This window comes from Cygnus olor, chromosome 12, assembly GCF_009769625.2.
Source record: "Cygnus olor isolate bCygOlo1 chromosome 12, bCygOlo1.pri.v2, whole genome shotgun sequence".
NCBI lineage: Eukaryota > Metazoa > Chordata > Aves > Anseriformes > Anatidae > Cygnus > Cygnus olor.
The window spans coordinates 10,561,848-10,581,070 of record NC_049180.1 but is presented as its reverse complement, the minus strand read 5'-3'; the positions used below and the strand labels follow the sequence as shown (position 1 = coordinate 10,581,070).

The 19,223-nt window shown below is 45.6% G+C and overlaps 1 long non-coding RNA gene across 2 annotated transcripts in view; it reads right to left on the bottom strand.

Annotated features, from left to right (window-relative positions):
- LOC121076480 overlaps positions 1-19,223 on the bottom strand; it is a 231,963-nt gene that overhangs the window by 27,146 nt on the left and 185,594 nt on the right. Inside the window, exons 6-7 of one of the 2 annotated variants that reach the window (XR_005823536.1) lie at positions 6,781-7,082; positions 5,471-5,841 (exon numbers count right to left, since the gene is read on the bottom strand). The exons of the other annotated variant lie outside the window; for it this stretch is intronic. This is a non-coding gene — a long non-coding RNA (uncharacterized LOC121076480). Of the gene's footprint in view, positions 1-5,470; positions 5,842-6,780; positions 7,083-19,223 lie in introns of those variants that run through there. 2 annotated transcript variants of the gene reach the window in all.

Sequence of the window (19,223 nt, the reverse complement as noted above, 5' to 3'; positions counted from 1 at the left end):
CTCCAAGAGATCATTTTTTTCAGCCCGAAAGATGACCAGAATAAAAATGTAGAAAGCCATGGTTGGGAGGGTGGAGAGCAACTAACTAAAATGAGATAACACTACAAGTTTATATATTCTGTGTATTTTCTTTCCATTTTCAAGAGGATCATTTCTAAACTGGCTGTCACCCCTGCATGAATTATTACATCAGGCTCAGTAGGCTGTAGATATAGACAGAGACTAAACACACATATACCGCACTCTTACATGCTGACACATAATTCTTTCGTGCGCTGCTAAATGGATGCAGAGGAAGCAACAATAAAACGTCTCTCTCACATTTATATTAAATGTCAGAAGAGGAAAGTCTTCTTCCCAATACAAAACTAAAGAACATATAATTTACTCATATATATATATGCATACACATAGATATACATGTACACACACATTGTGTGAGGGAGAGAGGGAGAAAGAGATACGGAAAAACCACTAAGATCTTCCTTTTGCCACCACAATGCAGTAGTCCTGCTAATATGAAAAGATCCAATCCTTCTATACAAGCAAATCTCCAAAGATGTGGTCTGACATGTAACTCTTCCTTGCTATGTAGATGTACTCCCAGACTACTGAGCTGCAGATTTAAAATACACAGAATCAGTGCAGCAAACTGTGGGGAAAAGCAGAAATTGGTTCCTTCTGAAGACTCAATTGAATTACTCTGAAAAGATTAATTAAAATTGAATTCTCTTTTGACACAAAATCTCCTGTTTGCTAGTTCTTGCTATTACTATTACCTAGTTTCCATTAGGAGATATACTCTGTAATGAAATAAACCTCACAGACCCTGTGGGATCAAGCAAAGTTTACTGTATTCTGACAGCAGCAGAGGAGAGGTTACAATGAGAGCTGGCAAGCTTAATGAAAAAGGATTGACATATTATCACTGAATTCCTATCAGTGATCTGTATCACTGCTTCTTTAAGGTGCAAAAGGTCAAATAATTGAGTTCTGTGCTAATTAGGAAACAGCTTGATTTGCCAGCTGACAGCCTAGACTCAGATCTTCATTCAGTCTCTCCAAAAAACCACGGGGAAGGAATGGGAGGAGGGGAGCTCCTCCAGGCCTTGGGTACAGCTTCATAACCAGAATATGAATTATTAAAATAGAAAGGTCATTTGCATCTCTAGTACTCAGCTGTGTTTTCACTGCCAGTATTTGGGGAAGCCATGCAGGGGATCACCTTTATTAGGGACCAGTGCGAATGAATTAGACTGAGAGCATTTGCATTGCAGTTGGTGCTTCAAGTCTGCTCTGCTATAAAACATTGCTTCGTTCTTCACCACAGCGCATTTGGAGACTAATGAGACATTTGGCATACTAAAAAACTATCCAAAACGAATGTGAGGGCAGAATCTGGCCCTGGATGATATAAAGAAAAAATTCAATGCAGAGTGGAATTAACAGGGTCACATTAAGAGTTACCGACTACTTTCACTGTACAAGGAGCATTGATCTCAGAGAGCCAGAGCAAAACTTACTTGCATCTCGTATTTCTGAACATTCTTATTTTCTGGCACTTAACAAAGTCAAAACAAAATCCCCAGTGTCATAAGTCTTCGCCCCAAAAGCTGGCACTCATATCAAAGGGATATGTGTTTATGTGTTGGCTGTTTGGGTCACCGTCACAGGGCCCACAAAAACAGGTATTTGCCACATCCTAATCTGTGCTTCCAACTACACAGTCAGCAGCCTCATAATAGAAAGTTAAAATGTAAACGCAAGCTGCTATTTTAGTGCAATCACACAAATGCAGCAGCTTGTGTTCTCTCTTCCTTTATTTCCAGAATGGACAGAATGCTTGAATTAAAATATACAGATATTCCTTTTTGTTGTTGTTGTTTTCTAATTGCCTGGACAATTAAATCTTGTTCACATAAGTAATTTTTACCTTATTGCCTTATTCCTATAATAACACAGTGGACAGTGTTTGGACTGAAGGATGCCAAAAGCTGTTTTTCCCTAAATAGTTAAAATACAAACAGAAATCAAAACCAAGCAGCCTAATAAAGGATTATAAGAACTGACAATGCTTTGTGAATTTGAAAGGTTACATTGCTCAGATGAAAATAAAACTGAAATCCCGATTCAACCCTGAGCTTTTGCCTCCCCTTTTCACAACATTTAAAGGCATTCTTCCCTTCGTCATATGGATAGTTGTTCACAAAGGAGTTCATCGATATCACCTTGCTCATCTAGACCAGATGGCCAAAAGTGATGAAAATCCAAAGGTATTCCAGAAAGTGACCTTGGAGATGCTTTTGTGATTCAAAATTCAGGAAAGATCGCAAGCCTGATTCTGGAAACATCCCTGCTTTAGCTCTAAAGAAAGCCAGTGCACCTAGGCAGCAGCTGATTTTAAAGGACAACAGCAGACTTTCCCCAGTTGACAAGACATCTGCTACAGTATTCCACAATCCCCCATTTACAAAGGAAATAAGAGCTAGTTTGAATCACATATGTCAATAGCCAGGATTTTTGCCTTCTTACCCTTCAGATTCTATTACCTATAACAAGACAAGATGACAATGCCTATTAAGAAATGAAAACTGAGAGGGAAGAATCAGGAAAAAAAAACTACAGACCAAAGATAGTTTACTTTTTTTTTTTTTTCTCCCTAAATTGATCCACTAGCTTTCCACGGAAAAGTTGGCAAAAGTAAAATCGCAGATGTGTGCTGCCCTCACCCTCTGGGTGCTAAGGCACGGTGAGTGCCTCTACCCAAACCATGCCTGGCTCTGAAAATAAATCAACAAGATTTTGCAACACAAAAGCCACCCCCTCGCTTTTGCTGAGAACTATTTGAAATAAAGATAGATCATAACGTGAGTCATTTATCTCTCCTCTCTGATGCATTCACACACACGCCTACCACTGCAGGGGGATTGAGAGAAGTGACCTGAATCTCAAGCACCCTTGGGTTTGCAAACAAAACCCAGCCAATGAGGGGATGCAAAACCTGAACTAAATCTACGGCTTCTCCTTTACCCCCCGCTTTCCTCCTCTTTTAGGTGGTGCAAGTACAGGAGAAACCAGGAGCGGTGTCACAGAATGAAACCGTGCATCATGTAACAGCTCCAAAGCAAGACATTCCCATTTCACACCACAGACATTCAAGCAAGCAGACGAGGTGAAATCCCGGTTGGCTGCAATACTTGTACTTATTTTAATTGTTTATTGAAAACAGCATGACAGATGCAAAAGAATGGTAGAAGGAAGAACAAGAAATATTGGCTTCTTTCAGATCCAACCCCCTGCATGAACAACGCGGAAAATCAATTCTTTACATTATATGTAAAAAAAAAATAAAAATAGAAGCAGCAACAGTAGCATGAGAGAGAAAAGAAAGAGGCCACAACGGACAAGAGAAGAGGTGCTAGGGAAATCTGGGCAGAGGCACTTGTGTTTCTGGTGCAGGAGCATGGGAAGCATGGCATGGGGACACGCTGCCGGGGGCTGAGGGGTTTCCCTAAGTGCAGGAACAGGAGGCAAGGCAGGCTGAAGAGAGAGAGGTCTATGGTAAGGGATGCAGGAGCAAAGTTTAACCTGAGGCTAGGAAAACCATTACTTATTACACTCTAATTATTTTGCTTTGGCTGGTTCTCAGACGAGTACTTCAGGAGCAGACTTACACGCCTGCACTGTTCCCTCCCTGCTGAGTCACTCCACAGCCCTACAGAGCACATAAAGTCCAGAGGCTGAATCCAGGTATCAAGAGATCTGCCCCCGTCCCTTGCATCCTAAAAAGGAACGTGTCCATGTCACCTATGGAAGAGTGGTGGCTTTTCCTCGGTGACAGAGGGATCCCACTAGGTGCAGAGGATCACTTTTGCCGGCCAGCATTAAGCATATTTTTCTTCGATTTATCTTTCCAGTATGATTCATTCCACTCATTCACTTGAAAAAATATGCTCAGGGTCATCCCAGCTGCTTGCACAGCAAAGTCCATCACCATACGGATAGAACAGGGTTCAATTTCTTGCCCAAACACAGACGATAAGGAGATACATACAAATTCTGTCCCTGACTTTCACTATCTCTGGAAATGACAAAGCAAATACATCCAGGACAGACAAGTCATTCCTAAGGAGCCCCAAGCTCCAAGTGCCAGAACTGGATGGGGCTGGAATAAATCTAGTGGAGATCCAAAGTTATAACAGTTAGAACGTCGCTCACAACAAATTATGGCTTGGAGAGCGACATTATCCTCCAGAACCAACCCCTCAGCCCAGTTCCTCAATGGGCCACAGGAAATTACTTCACCTCAACCACTGTTCTTCGGGGATGGACAGCACAGGAGCAGACAAATACTTGAGATCCTTCTGCCTTTATATGCTTTCACGGGGAGCGTCCCGACATACCTGTGTGTGTCCTGCTGAAACAACCCCTCTCAGCACCAGCCTGCTATGTACCTACTGAACAAATGCTCTGACGCCTGGTTGTCGATGGAGCTTCTGAGGAGTACTTATGAGGAAGATTTGGGGATTTTGATCTGGTGGGTCTGGCTACTTTCACTTAGACTAAATCAAATGCACCTCAGGCTTCCTTGTCTAAACTATCTTGTTCCTTCTGGGCCTTTTGGCTATATTTCATGAACTATCTGATGTCCTCTGTCTCTAGGGGACAATTTGCTGCTGCTATCAAAGAATGAACCATATGATCTCATGCATGTCTTCCAACTCTGCCTGTTGAGGTTTCCAGATTTCTTCCAGAGATTTTTATTTTGTCGCTGAAGAACTCTTTGTGTACCCAACCGCTAGTCCAATTGATATTGCTTGGTCTGATAAGGATACTGCCTCGCCATGCAAACCTTGCCACTCCTATCTTTCAGGTACTACACACCTAAGGAAATATTTTGTATTTTCTTATTTTTGACTGACTCCCAGAAAAATCACTTTTATTCTCAGGGACCGAAAGTTAATCACACTGTCTTGTATCCCTAGCATTACTTACCATTACGCTTTTCCCTCTTCCACAAACCCCAGCTGGCACCGTCCCATTCTCCCAGCTGTATATGGGTGTTTTGTTTGTTTGTTTGTTTCCATAATCCTCAACTGCTTCTAGAGGAGGTTGATTCTGAAATATCCTTTCCAAAGCTGGGATGGATGTTTCCAGTTGGGGTTTATTAAGTTCCTATGGCAGCTATTTCCAAAGCTGCTTTGTCATATATTTCTTTGAAAGAGGCTTTAAGAATGGCAGTGAGGCTTTGCAGATAAGGATTTGAATTGCAACCTTTACACTAGAAGTGTAATAGGAACATCGGGGAATTAAATAAAATTATATTTTTCCTAGATGTCTGCTTAAAAAGGAAATTCAGGATTTTATGGGTGCCCCAGAGACAAACTATTACATTACATCCCTTGCAGTTCTTATTTGAGTACTGTCTATTTGAGCACCTCAAATAGCACAGAATCATTCATAAAGAATGGGCAAGAGAGACTGTGTCCCATCAATATTTCAAGCTTGGTTATCAAATCAAGAGAAATTCATGAGTTCTGCTCCAGCTCAACATTTGCAGGTTTGATACTATTGTTTGACAGTTTAGGGTTTTTTTCCTCTGCATTCACATTGTCGTTAATATTTTATACAATCTTCCAGTTGATGGTTATTGTAAAATTTATTAATTTTTTTTTTTTTTTACTTGGCTGCACTAACCAGTTTTCTCCTTTCTCTTTCAGCAGGGAGAAATTCACACTCATTTGCTATTTGTGGGGTGATGACATAGTGTGAAGAAGCAGTAATGATGACTGACTGATAGAAGACACCATATGTTCTCTTCATTTTTCTCTGTGCTATTTTCTGGGAGAGGAATAAAGACTCAATATAAGATGAACTTTCCTATGATATATAATATTAAAAAAACCTATGACTTTTTGCAAATAATTGGCAGGATGGGGGAAATACTCTTTTTTTAAAGCATTCAGACAGTATTGCTATAAATATCAGGCTCCAAATCATTGAGATATTTTTTTTTTCCACCAGAAATATTTCACATGCATCTAAACACCACCAAAATCATCTCTACAATTAATTTCACTCTCCCCTACATCCTTCCACAGCAAGAATTCTGAAAATAGAAGTTGCATTTGCTTATGACTAAACAAAGGTTAACAATTCCTTCCAATTTTAAAATAAATGGGATTATATATAGGATTCTATGTGACAATTCATAATACAAGGTAGCCAACAAACCTGACTACAAGCATGCTACCAGTATCACTAGAGCACAACCACAACACCAACATCATATGCCGGGATGTTTCATTACACACCAAGCGCATGAGTCAGGGTAACTAATAACAGAAATTATTTCCTTCAGTAAATACTGCATTAGCTTTAACTTGTTTTAATCTCAAAAACAAATAAGAAATCTCATTTTCTGTAAATACCTGAATGAAAAGCTCTTATTGTTGTAGCCTATGCATTTAACAAGTACACTTAAACAAAACACCTAAACATTTTTAATCTTTTTTCCCACGCTTATTTCATTCTCTCCTCTCAAACCAAGGCTTTTTGATTTGTGCTCTTCCTCCTAACTTTGTAATAGCCACTGACTAAAACCAGACTACATCCAGAGCCATGCACGTATCTGCTCGTGTTATTAGGCAGTCAGGGCAGAAACAAAGAAGTAAACAAAAGGGATTCATGTTGCCTTCTGTTCCATTAGAGACAAAGAGGAAAAAAAATCAATCCTCTCAAATACAAAAATAAACCCCAGAAATCACTGCTTTAAGATACCTTATTAGCAAATTTCCAAGAATGTTTTGCAAGTAAGGGAGACAAAAGTGAAGGAAATCTAAGTGTGAATCCTTCGGGGCGAGGGGCAGAGCACGCCCTGCCACCACGGCGAGTGCCAGGCCTGTCGCTCGGGCTCTGTTTCAAGGTCACTCTGGTGTCACCCTTCTCACAGCACGACCTGAACCAGGCATGCAGCGTCCCATCCTGCTCACGAGAGCGGCCTCCGCTGATGCAGGAGGAGAGCTTCCCGGCGTGATGTGACACGGAGCTGGTCCTCAGAGTGCCGCCTTCTCCCAGGTCACCTGCCATGGCAACGGACACTGGGGGATGCTTTAAATTTAGTGTGCAACTCAGTGCGCTCACCCTGTTAGACTTATTTTTGCTGTTACAACCTATGCGCCCTGCATCACAAGGAACGTGACAGCAGGAGCGCAAGGAAAGGTTTTCGTGTAAGGAACGTGTGTTATTCCGCCTCTGAACTCCAAGTGGCACGAAAGCATCTCCCCCAGAAAGCTGTACTACGTGCGCTTTATTTGTCTATTACACTAGAATTACATAATGTCTGATCTCAAAACTCACAGCCAAATGTCCCATTCCTCAGCAAAGCGCAAAGCCTACAGGATGGGGTCCCTAATCAATACTTTAATAAATACCACCTACTTAGTCGGAATAATTGATTGTCGGGAGCAGACTAAGCGTAATGTATTCCTGCTAATCTAGACAAAGGACGAACGCCATAGCTGATTTATAAGGCACACCTGGAACCGTTCAGAGGTTTGGGGACAGGTCCGTCAGGACGTGCGCATCCATGTGCAGTGTTTCATCGGGGATGGCTGGTGGGTGTGCTGGATGGAGCAACAGGGGTGGCTCTGTGGGCCGGCCAGTCCCAATGCCGTGCCCAGGTCACTGGGGGCCTGGCGGGGTGCCTTCTGCTCTGGCCTTGCCTAAGGTCACCCGGGGGCCACTTGGTGACACCTAGCCAGAACAAGGCACGCCCAGGGGCTCTCCTTGGGGATTACTTCCTTACCCTGGTCCTGCCGTTGTTAGACGGTTTACGCCGCTGCACACTCGTGCACGAGAAAGCGTCTCGGCGTTTTAAGATGGAAAATAGCCAGCAGAGAGTGCAAGAGGCACCTTCGGCGCAGTCCCTACCCAGTTCACATCCCCGCTCCCAGACAAGACACCTTGGCCCCCGCCACCGCGCATCCGCTCGGGTCCTTTGTTGGCGGACACCGGCCGGCAGCTCTGCCCCAGCCCCCGCCGCTCCCCCGGGGCCTGTGCCGGGGGCAGCCCATCTTCCCGGCGGCTCCGACAACAGGCGCATTTCCAGCCGCGCTGCCACCCGCAGCCCGGCGGAGGAGATGGCTGGCAGGCAGCCCGCGCCTACAGCGCGGCAGAGCGGAGCCTCCCGACCCCAATGCAGCCCGGGGAGGGGAGCCCCCGGCCGGCAACTTTCCACCGGGAGCCGCCCGCGCCCCTGCTCGTCGCCGCCGCCTCCTCCTCCCTGCAGCGGCCGCGCGGTGCCGGGGGAAGCACGGCAGCCCCGGAACGCCGCAAAGTTGCGGAGCGGCGGCGGCACGGCTCCGCCCGCAGCCGGGGCTGGGGAGCCGAGGGGCGGCCGCAGGTGCGCAGCGGGGCCGGGGCCTGGGCCGGGGGCGGCGGAGGCGGGGCGGGGGCGGCGGCTGCCGGAGCTCCGGGGGGGGCCGTCCCGCACCGCGCCCTCCTCCCGCCCCGCCGAGCCGCGCAGAGCATCGCGGAGGCTGCGCGGAGCAGGTCAGTGGTGCGCGGGGCGGCCCCCCCGGGGCACTTGGGGAAAGTGCCCAAACTTGCGGCGGGGCCGCGCTGGGATCCCCCCACGCCCCCAGCTCCCCTCAGCCCCCGGTGGCTGCGGGGCGGCGCCGGGCAGGTGGCGGTGCGGGGCGGCCGCAAGTTGGGGCGCGGGCTGCGCGGAGCCGCCCGCCCCCGGGGCTCCGGCTGCGCGCTGGCACCGAGGGGCTGCGAGGCAAAGTAGAGTTTGTAGGCGCCGGCGTCTCGCCGGGTCGGGAGCGCTGCTCGCCCGGACTTCGGCTCGTGCGCCTGCAGCAGGGGGACCGCTGCGCCTCGCCAGGTCTGCAGGTGGGGTCGGGGAGGAGGGCTGCGGGCGGTCCCCTGCCCGCCCTGGGCTCCTTGCTGCCGGTGGGAGCTCGGAGCCGCAGGCAGGGAGCGGGCGGCGAGCCCAGCCCCGGCGAGCGGTGGGGCCGGGCACGGCGGGGACAAAGCAATACCGCGTCGGTTGTGTTTTCTTGTAAGGTTTTGGAGGGGTTAGGAAAGCCCCGTTCGGTTGTGTTCCAGTGTCGCTTTCTGTCTGGAGCTGACTTGTCTTGTGTGCAGATTAACGTGCTTCCAAAACACAGAGATGCTTTTTTATGTTAGATGCTTACCCCGAGATGCTTGTGGTTTACTGCGAGATTTAAAAGTTGCAGCTCTTCGGAGAATAGGCTGTACATACAGAACCAGAGGGGCTGAATGGCAAACCTGAACAGTCTCCTAAGTGAAAATCAGAAATATAGTCGCTAATCCATTTTGTTTATTAATGATGCTCACCATCTGATGAGAGAGCTATCCCTAGTTTATCCTGAGATTTCATTTTGTCAGATGTCTGGCGTCTCATCAATTCCTTTCATGTCCCCGGGATTTTCTCTTTTCCAGGAGCAGGCCACAGAAGCTCTCTGTGTGGGATAACCACTAAGCTCTTCTTTTGAATTCATGAGCTTCTAAATTAAACTTTCACTGACACCTGCTATCTAGCCTGGTTCAGCAGAATGGCAGCGACACCCAGGCTGTCGGGGCTCTGCTACCAAGCAAAATAAATCACAAACAAAAATAGGTGCAAAGTACCTGGGCCAGGCTACCCAACAATTTGGAGGAGCTCTGTGAAACTGTGGCTGCTGGAAATGTAATCACAGGCTGGTTCCAGTGGAGCAAAGTTTCAACAGCAATCACCGATAGGAATGAAATCCATAGTGCAGACAGCAACAGAGATTAATCATCATCATCAATTAGCTGATGGAGTCAAACAGAACAAAAAGAATGTAAACAAAGATCTGGCTTCTCCCTCCCCCCGCCCCCGGCCCCGAATCTCACCCCACCTTTATTTATCTGGCGCCAAGGATATTTTCTGAGCATTAGTTCCAAGCACCAAAATTTAGCAAGTGTCATAACGTAAGGTCAGGACTTAATTATTTATATGGAGACATCAATCATCGCGTGGGGATGATTTATTTATCAATCACCAGAGCTGTATAACGGGATGGTGAATTCCAATTTTCTCTGGTGGTGGCTGAGCAGGGCTGGGGACGTCCCGGCTGCTGCCCGGCCACCACGGGAACCTGCAGAAGTTTCTGCCCAGGCCCCGCAGAGCAGGGCTTTGCTGAGCCTTTTGCATCTGGTAACTTACCAAAACGTCACCTGGGAGATCTCATGCACATTGGCTGCATCTCAGTAATGAACATTTACTGATTACGGATTATCTGGAGAATTTAGCTTTTTAAACATTATTCAAATTTTTATGTTTATGTAAGCTAATAAGACTGAAGAGATTCAGTAACTACTCTTTGCCTTGTGGTATTTGAAAAGTGTGTCCGCTGGGCTTATCTAAGCATCTTCCAGAATCGCTTCAAAATACTAAAATAGAATTTTTCTGCTGGAAAAAAAAAGTATCTGTACTCAGTATAATGCTCTTTGCTCACAATTAATGCCAAAAATCAATTTGCTAACATGCTTTTTATGTTTCTGCTGATCACAAACAGGATGGCACAGTAAAAGCTTTTATTGCCATCTGATTAGTCCACAATGGGGGTAAGTGAATAGCTTGGGCTAGCGGGGTTGCAAAAGTCTCATGCTGAATGCAGTGGATGTAGAGACAAGCATGGGGTGCTGAGCACCAGGCATCAATCCTGCTGTTGGAGTCAGTCAAAGAGATGTTATGAACCACAAGAGCTGAAGCAGGATCAGGCCCCCAGATTTTCTGATAGCTGGATGGAAGTAATGAACATGCACATGGGATATTCCTGAACCTCCTCCTCTGGGTTTCTACTGAAGGGTTAATTACAACCAGGGATTCTCAGAGATTTTTCCATTTATCTATCCGTTAATAGAAATGGTGATGCTGATCTTATTTACATGATTGCATTTCAGATAGGGAGATGATTAACTCAGAGTGTGTGAAACTGGTGGGGAAAAATGCAGACTATGGGGAAGGAGAGATGGAAAGGAAAGCTGTGGTGAAAATGAGTTGAGCTAGGAGGGAAGGTGTTCTTTTGCTCTCCTATCATTACCTCCTCAAACTCCGCATACCACAACCCATATGCTTTACCATTAAAAAGGACTATTCGAAGCATGAGTAGTACCCCGGGCAGTTTGTGATCCCTCTGAACTTCATGGCAGGACTCCATTTTGGCAAGAGCAAGTCAATAAGCTCTCCTGCACATCCATTATACTGTTCCTGCTGATCTTAAACCAAGACAATTTATCACTGTATTTCAGTGACAGAAATACTAAAATAATATTTCACTGGGTACATAAGAGGGTGTAAATTACAGGTTAAAGGATGGATGGACTGTCCACTTCTTCGAAGAACAATTAAGACATTAAGAGTGTGGGAAAATATTTTTTGACATTAACCAATCAATGAGAAAATGAGAATTTAAGACCCAATTCTGTCCTGAGATGTTCCTCGAGCACCCCCTGGATCTTGCCCAGAGCATGTGAAAAATGGAAGATGAATAGTATTTCTTGTAGGCAAGACCAGTCAGGTGCTTGTGTATTTTTATAGTACACCGGGTGTATTTATAGCATTTAGTAATGCCAGCAATGTTCAATATAAAGAGTAACAGATGACTATATCGTGAAACAAGGCACAAGCAAGGCAGGTGGGAGATGATTTCCAAAATATTGCAGTAACCAGGCAGGGAGAGATGTCGTAAGATTGTAAACATAATAGACGTAAGTGGCTTTAACCAAAGCCAGGGGTAGAGCTTCGGGTTTGTTCCAACTGATGCAAGATTGAGCCCAGCCCACGCTTTATGTGAAAGAGGAAAGCCAGGACTTGCCGTGTGCAGATCCCAGCAAAGATGGCTTCCACGCTGCTCCTTCCTGGTGCATGGAAGGACAAAAATGACAGTGAAATCACAGTTGAGTGCAAGGAGGCAAAAGGAGGGGAATAAAACTGTATTGGCTCGATTGCAAGAAACAAACCACAGATTTCCCTAATCAGACAGATGATGCCTAACTAGGCTACAAAGCAAACCATGAAGGAAGGTGGCAGATTTCATGAATTAGTCATGGCACAAATGGTGAATTTCACAGCTTGAAGTGAATTCACGTTATAGGATGAAACAGCACAAAGTGATTAAGAGCTCTAACAGATAGAAGTAAGGAGCATGTGAGCCTTAGTCATCTCACAGCAGCCAACACTCCTCCCTGACCTCAGCTGAGCCATGGGAGCGAAACCTTCAGCCTCTGTCTGCTCCTGGTTGTGAGTGGGATGTGGTGAGGACAACCCCAAACAAGTTCCCCAGACATCTCTGGGAGTTTCTGGGCGAGGGCACAACCACAGCAGTCACTGTGCTGGGAGAGGCTTCGCAGGCACAGTCTGCAGTCCCAGTGCCACTACCGTGGCTCCAGCCGCAGGGCATGTGCCATGATGAGAGCAAGCCATGGGATGGCAGGGCCTGGTCTTCGTGGCATGACCCCAAGGGTGAGCAACATGGCAGGAGGATGGCTGAGAGGTTGGAACAAGCAGGGACACTGCTGCAGCACACTGGCTGCCATCTGGGGACAACCTTCCAGGTCTGGCAGCACCGCTTTTGGAGCCGTTTGGTGCTGGCCTGTGCCATCCCGTGGTGACTGTGCCACAGCACGCATCCCTCATCGCAGGCAACAGCCTGTTCAGTGGTTTTCTTCTGAAATCCACCCATTTCCCCTTATTTCAGGGAATAAAGATGAATGTCACAAGCCTCACAGGTGCTGTGATGTGACTTTTGCTGGCAAAACATTTCAATAGCTGTTACAGGGCATTTTCAAGGAAAGCTTTGTTATTAAGTACTGAAACCTCACCCTACCATTTGTATCCCTGCTTAGACTAAGATAAATTATGGAGAAAAATGTCACCATTGTATCTTAATTCTTTTCTTTCAATGTACACTCTTCTATCATAGTTATTGAAAATCCATAGAGGAAAATGCAAGCAAAGTGAGCTAATACCAACCGGGATGAGGCTGCCCTGGAGGATGCTTCCTCCGCCTGCATAAGCCTCCATCAAACTCTTCCCCTTCCCAGACATCCCTCCTCTGCCTGTCTGGCCGGACAGCCCAGAGCAGGGTGGCTTTGCAGGCTGCCAGGAGGTTAACAAACCCCATCCCTGGCAGGTGAAGCTGGAACTGCAGCGGAGTCACCGACGCTTGAGAGAGAAGAGCATGCCAGCTTTCCTGTGTTTATTGAGGGCGTTCCAGCATGGCCAGGTCTGCTGAGCCCAGCTGTATTAATATCACACAGGGAGAGGGGAAGCTGTTGAAGTTGCCAGGACCAAAGCCATGGAGGAATGTAATGGGGCAGTGCCAGTTCCTTCAGATCCCATGTGGAACTTGTTATCCGTCCACTGGAGGCAGCGGAGCACCTGCGTCCCAGAGTAGCGAATGTGCGCTGGCTGCACGGAGCCCGCCTGCGCCTTGGATGGGCACCGCACGGTCACAGCCACGCTCCTCCTGACCCAGAGAGAGGATTTAAAACAGAAGAAACAACCTAAGAGGAATCGATCGCTATTGAACGAGGATGGGAAGACAAAGTTTGAAAAGAATTAACATTTCTAAGGCATTTCTAAAGGAATGCCCTTGGACTGCTGGTAGGGAATTAGAAAGGACTTTAAAAAAGGCAGGGGTTGGGGAGAAGCCCTCTTCTCTGGGATTGATTTTTAAAACTTGGCAGATTTAAGAAGCCTTTCAGTAACATTTTGTGGATCGATGCTAATTTGATGCATCGGAGCTCAGCACTGTGCCAATTCACTGTCAAACTGATATTAACTAGGCACTTTTCTGAGCATGTTTATAGCTCAAGGTCCATTAAATATGCAGACCTGACAATTATCGCACCTCCCTTAAAATACTTAATTTGAAATGTATATCACAGCATGCATAAATGGTCTTTCACTCTTAATCAGAACGGAACCTTGCTCCCTGGCAGCTGCGCGTCCTTGCCCTGGAGAAGGGGCTGGAGGCTGTGCCTAGGCTTAAGACACACAGCGGCCACTGGGGCCGGATGCTGCACTCAGTGCTGCCGATGGGCAGCAAGGCCACGATGAAATCTCCTAGGGGCTGATCTTACATCCCCCATCTGTACAAGAAGCGACCTCCTGAAAGTCAGTTAATTTAAGTAAATGACACTCATTGAGCTAGCAGTTACTATTTGCATTGGGAAAGGCTGCAGGATCAGTTACATAAACTTTCAGAGTGGCATATGAACTCGAATGCCTTGTGATCTGACATCCAGGTATAGCTGGGAGCTACGTAAGAGTTGCTTTGTTTTTAAATAATTGCTAATTTGAGCCAAAGATGCAAGAGAAGCTGGTATTTAAATTGGGGTCCCTTTTAATTCCATTAAAACCCTCACAGAAATAGTTCGAGAAATGTTGGTATCTCTTTCTGCTCAGTGCGACTCTCAAACGCAAAACTTGTCCCTGCTGAGTTTGGAGAACCAAAGCAGCAGTCAGCTAGTAATGCACATACATGGATGACTAAGTTTAGGCAGCCACATTTGAATATTTGATTTAATATGCCTTCGATTTTATATCCTGAAACGGGTACACTACTTAACTCAAAGTTCAATTAATTTTTGTTGCTTTTAAGTTCTTTAATGGAAGATGTTACATAAATAATTATTTAATAGATGTTAAAAGTTTTTTTGCATGACCTGCCTGATCTGCTTAAAGCATATAAATCAGTCTGAGCTGAATCAGTAAAATAATTTCAGAAATTTGAAAGCTGTATCGGAAGTTGGACTAGTACATAAGAAGGAATAAAAACATTGCTCTTTCATTCGGCAAAAAAAAAAAAAAGCCAAAAAAACACCAAAAAATCCTACAGATCTTCAGTTTCCAAAGCTTTGGACATCTCGTTTCTCAGGAATTACAAAATTCATTTGTGAAAAGAGCTGTGAGATACAGGAAGAAAATGTAAAAGTATCATCATGGTCAATAAAAGATATGAATCTGTGGGCACATACAGGGGAGGATGCTATGAACCTCCTCTTTGTAGTGTAGCTCAGAATAGTAGTTACTTTCTTCATTTTAGCGGATGCCAAAGGCTCAGAGAAATGAGTGCTCACAGAAGGCAGCCCTTGTTTCTCATGGCAGAAATGTATTTGCTTGGTTTCTCCTGTAAGAGAAGTGATAGTCCTGTCCTAATCTGCAGTGACTGAAACCTGTTCGTTTAGAGGTTATCACGGGATTGGGATGTGGGTGACAGAGCATGACCAAATACTATTTCATTTACATGTCTCCCACTGCAGGGCTTGCTCCATCCAACACGGACTTCAACATCTGCCAGTTGTAGGGAGAGTTTGTTCCCTGCCATCTCTACAGTGTTTTACAAAGGCTTCTATTCTTTATTCCAGCTTTCCCCAAGGGTATACTTCATCACACTTGCTTCTAAAGAAAAAAAACAACACACACAACACCACTTTCACCACTTTCCATCTACAAAAGCTAGTTTGTTACTTTTCTGGCTTTTCTTCACAACAGCTACTTAGATCAGCCACAGCACACAGCCAGCCTTTCTTGCTAACTGTGTGTCCCCTGTTCACAAAGTCCTGGGATGGTCCTTGAAAGAACCAGTTGTAATTCCCTAGTAGGATGGTTCTCATCGACTTGTGAGATACAGAGATCAAATTGAGGAAGCTGCTGCCCACTCAGGGATTACTCTCTCCTGCCTTTACTCAGCCCTGCCCAAGCTCTCACATCTCCACTGCTTGCTATCACCCAGCGTGGTGCCATCGCAGCCAGGGCAGCTCCTCCAGCACTTGATGTCGGTGCTTTTCCCTCACAGATGAGGGGGAAAATGCTTTCCAGCTGCCCCTTCTCCCACAGGGACTGACAACAACATCATTTCACATCTTGAAACACAGGTCTTGGAGTTAGTGGTGCAACAGCTAGATGCAGAAGCTTTACGGTTATGATACAGAACATTTACAGGGATTTTTTTTTTTATTATTATTTTTTCAACATCTTAAACCTAAAGTAACTTTCCCATCTTTAAAATAATTAATTCACCCGTTCCTCATAAAAATGATTTTTTAGTGTTTTGGCATACACAGACTGTTGTTCTGTTTACACTGCCACCCGTGGAGGACCTGGCCCAGCACCACAGTGTTCAGTACCACCTGTCCCCATAGCATAATGGGAGCCACTGCCCTAAGAGCTTGCAGCTTGTCAAGTTCTTCTAACCCTGCACCTTATACGTGGGTCTCCAGCACCGATGGCAGTCTGGAAGTACCATCTACAGCCGAGACATCACTGCACTTAACGGCATTGTGTTGTTCTAACTACGTCACCATTAACCTTCAGCACAGCATTTTTAATTCAGGATACCAGAAGCAGCTCATTCAGCCTCTGGATTACATCGGGAGAAGTCTGAATTTCAGTTAATATCAAGAGTTTATCTGAAGTCTCTTATAACATCAGCATGTTGCTAGCATAGAAATCCATCTGGTTTTCATAAATATTTGATAGGGGTGTATCATCCTCCTCATCATCATTTTGGGCTCCCCCTCCCCCATGCAATCACAATCCGCCTCAGAGTCATCATGGAAAGTCGGCTGGCAATCCTATAACAAACCCCATTCAAATTCTGTCTGAAAGGGAGCTAAGGCTTCACCCTGCTGCTCAAAGAATGATATGCTAAATGCAAGCTTCCCAGGGGCTTGGCCGCAGCCCAGCGCTTTGTGATTTCTGATTCTCCTTCCTGATGTGGGCTGTGACCTTGGGACCTAACTCCGGGCGGATCGCTGAAGTTCACCTGGCCTCCTGCGCTCGCTGTAAAAATGCAGCTCTGAGCCCCGCTGCCTCGTCCTGCTCATCACAGCACAGGCAGCTGCCGGCAGCTGTGCCCAGCTGGGAGCCGCGCTGCAGCGTGTAGGCGGGCGGGCAGCAGGTAGCAGTGCCAGGGCTCGCGTCCCCTTCTGCCACTGCGAGCACGTCACCACGCGGTGTTGTTAAGTGGCAGAAGTTATTAGCTAACTTCAAAGCATGAAAACGCATTTGTAGAAGAGGTTTAAATTACGTTAGCCAAAGGCATTTTCTGTGGAGATAGCCAGAAAATGACTATAATTGGAGATCTCCAAACAGCTGTTGTGCCCTTTGTATTTACATGGGGAAAATAACTTGACAGATTATATTAACATGAGAGGTGTTTTTTTTTTTTAAAGTTTTAACGTTAGTACTCATTTATAGTACACTGTGGGTGTCTAGGATGCTTTACTGACAAACGTGTTCATGGCCAGAGGAGCTGATAACCTAAGATTGTAACATGACATTTTTAACAGAAAAATTGTGTAATTGAGAGAAGTTATTGCCCCTTGAAGATTACATTCATTATAGACTGTAAGAGAGATATGTCTTTAGAATGACTGCACTTCCCTTCAGTTACACAGCTATTTAGAAATACGATTGTTTGAGCTTATGTACCTAACTGCAGATTGTTATAGCCAAGTTATTGAATGAAAGCAACTTTGGGGAAGGTCTAACAGACACAGGCTGCTTTTTTGTGCCTTTATTCGTTCCAGATTTTTCAAGGACATACCTTCTGGAAATGCTTGTACTTTCCTATCTAGGTTCCTTAGGACAAAGAATACTTTGAAAAAGGGGGACTTCTAAAATTATTTTTTACAAGTCTTTTAGATTTGTTACTTCACCAGTAATTATCAGTGATTTTTCAGCACAGCAAGCAATACAGAATTAGCTTTAAAACCAAAGAAAAGCAGAACTTGTCACTGTTTCTGGTCTTCACAGAACTTGTCACTGTTTCTGGTCTTCAAAGTATTATACCTGATATTTTTAGTGATTGGCATCACCGTGAAGGGATCTCCTCTGTAATGCAGTCCTACCCCTTACTTTACATAGATCCTTTTAGAAATGTTTCTTCTATCTGTTGTGAAGACGTGAGAGAATCATTACATTAAGTAGTTCTTTGTAAACAAGAAACCAATGAAACCAAGAAGCTCCCTCTGCAAGATGCTTGTCACTAAGATACCACTGGCAAAACACTCATCAGCTGCCTGGATTGGTCTTAAAAGTGGTGATCCTCCACTGGAGGACATCAGTGTAGACTCATCAGGCTTTTTGGTTTCACTAAGAACAAATCTAAAATTAAACTCTTAAAACTGTACAAAATTGTTTTGGATCCAGTGCTGCTGCTACACTGCTGCTTCTGTACCAGCATTAAAGGTGCAGCATGCATGAGAAACACCTTTCTCTATGTGCTGGAGAAGTAACATCAGCCTGTCTCAGACCTGGCCAACCCCATCCTCTCACATTTCTAGGGCAAAGACAAGTAGCGAGGAGCGCTGACACGGTGGGGACCCACAACCGCAGTTGACAGGGCCCTGCCTGCTCCTTCCTTCCAGGAAGGACCTTCTCTTCAGAAAGCAAACCTCTAGCTACTCATCCCTATGTGACTTGGAGACCTCCTCTGATAGCCCTTCATGTCGGCAGCCTCGTTGCTGGCCTTGCCTTACTAACAGCTGCTCCTTCTGCCTGCTGTTCTCCTGACATTGCTGCTGGCGGGACAGAAAGCAGACCTCCGGAAGGGGACACGACCTGGGTTCATCCACACCTGGATGTGGGGATATCCACGTGCCCAGGACAGATAACAACACACAGGTGAGCACAGCAGAGGAAGCAGCAGCTCTAGCTCAGAGGCATCTCTGCCTTGTAATTCCACCTAGCACTACGTGGCATTAGTGGAGCAGAGACCGCACAACCAAGAGGCACTCCTGCGATCTGATCTGGCTCTTGTGCGTGTGATTAAAGCCTCCACCTCTTATTTTCTTTTATTTTTTTCCTCCCAGTGATATGCCATCTAGCTGTTGCACAAAGCTGGCAGCTATGCTACGCTGGACACTCTCCCTGTCCAGCTATTAAACTGCCCTGTCGCTTTCTTTTGTGAGGACTTCTTTTTCCCCCCTAATATCTCACCTAAACTTTTTCTTTCTTAGCTTCAGGCCATTGCTCCCTGGCCTACAATTTTCTCAGACTGTGAATAATTCCCTCCCTTCGTTCCTATTGTTACCTTGAAGGTATTTATAGACTGTGATCATGTTCCCCTTGAGCCTTCTCTTTCACTAGACTCTGAATTTAGCTTTCTCAGCCTCTTCACATGCTATACTCTCTAATCCATGTATCATTGCCCTCCTTT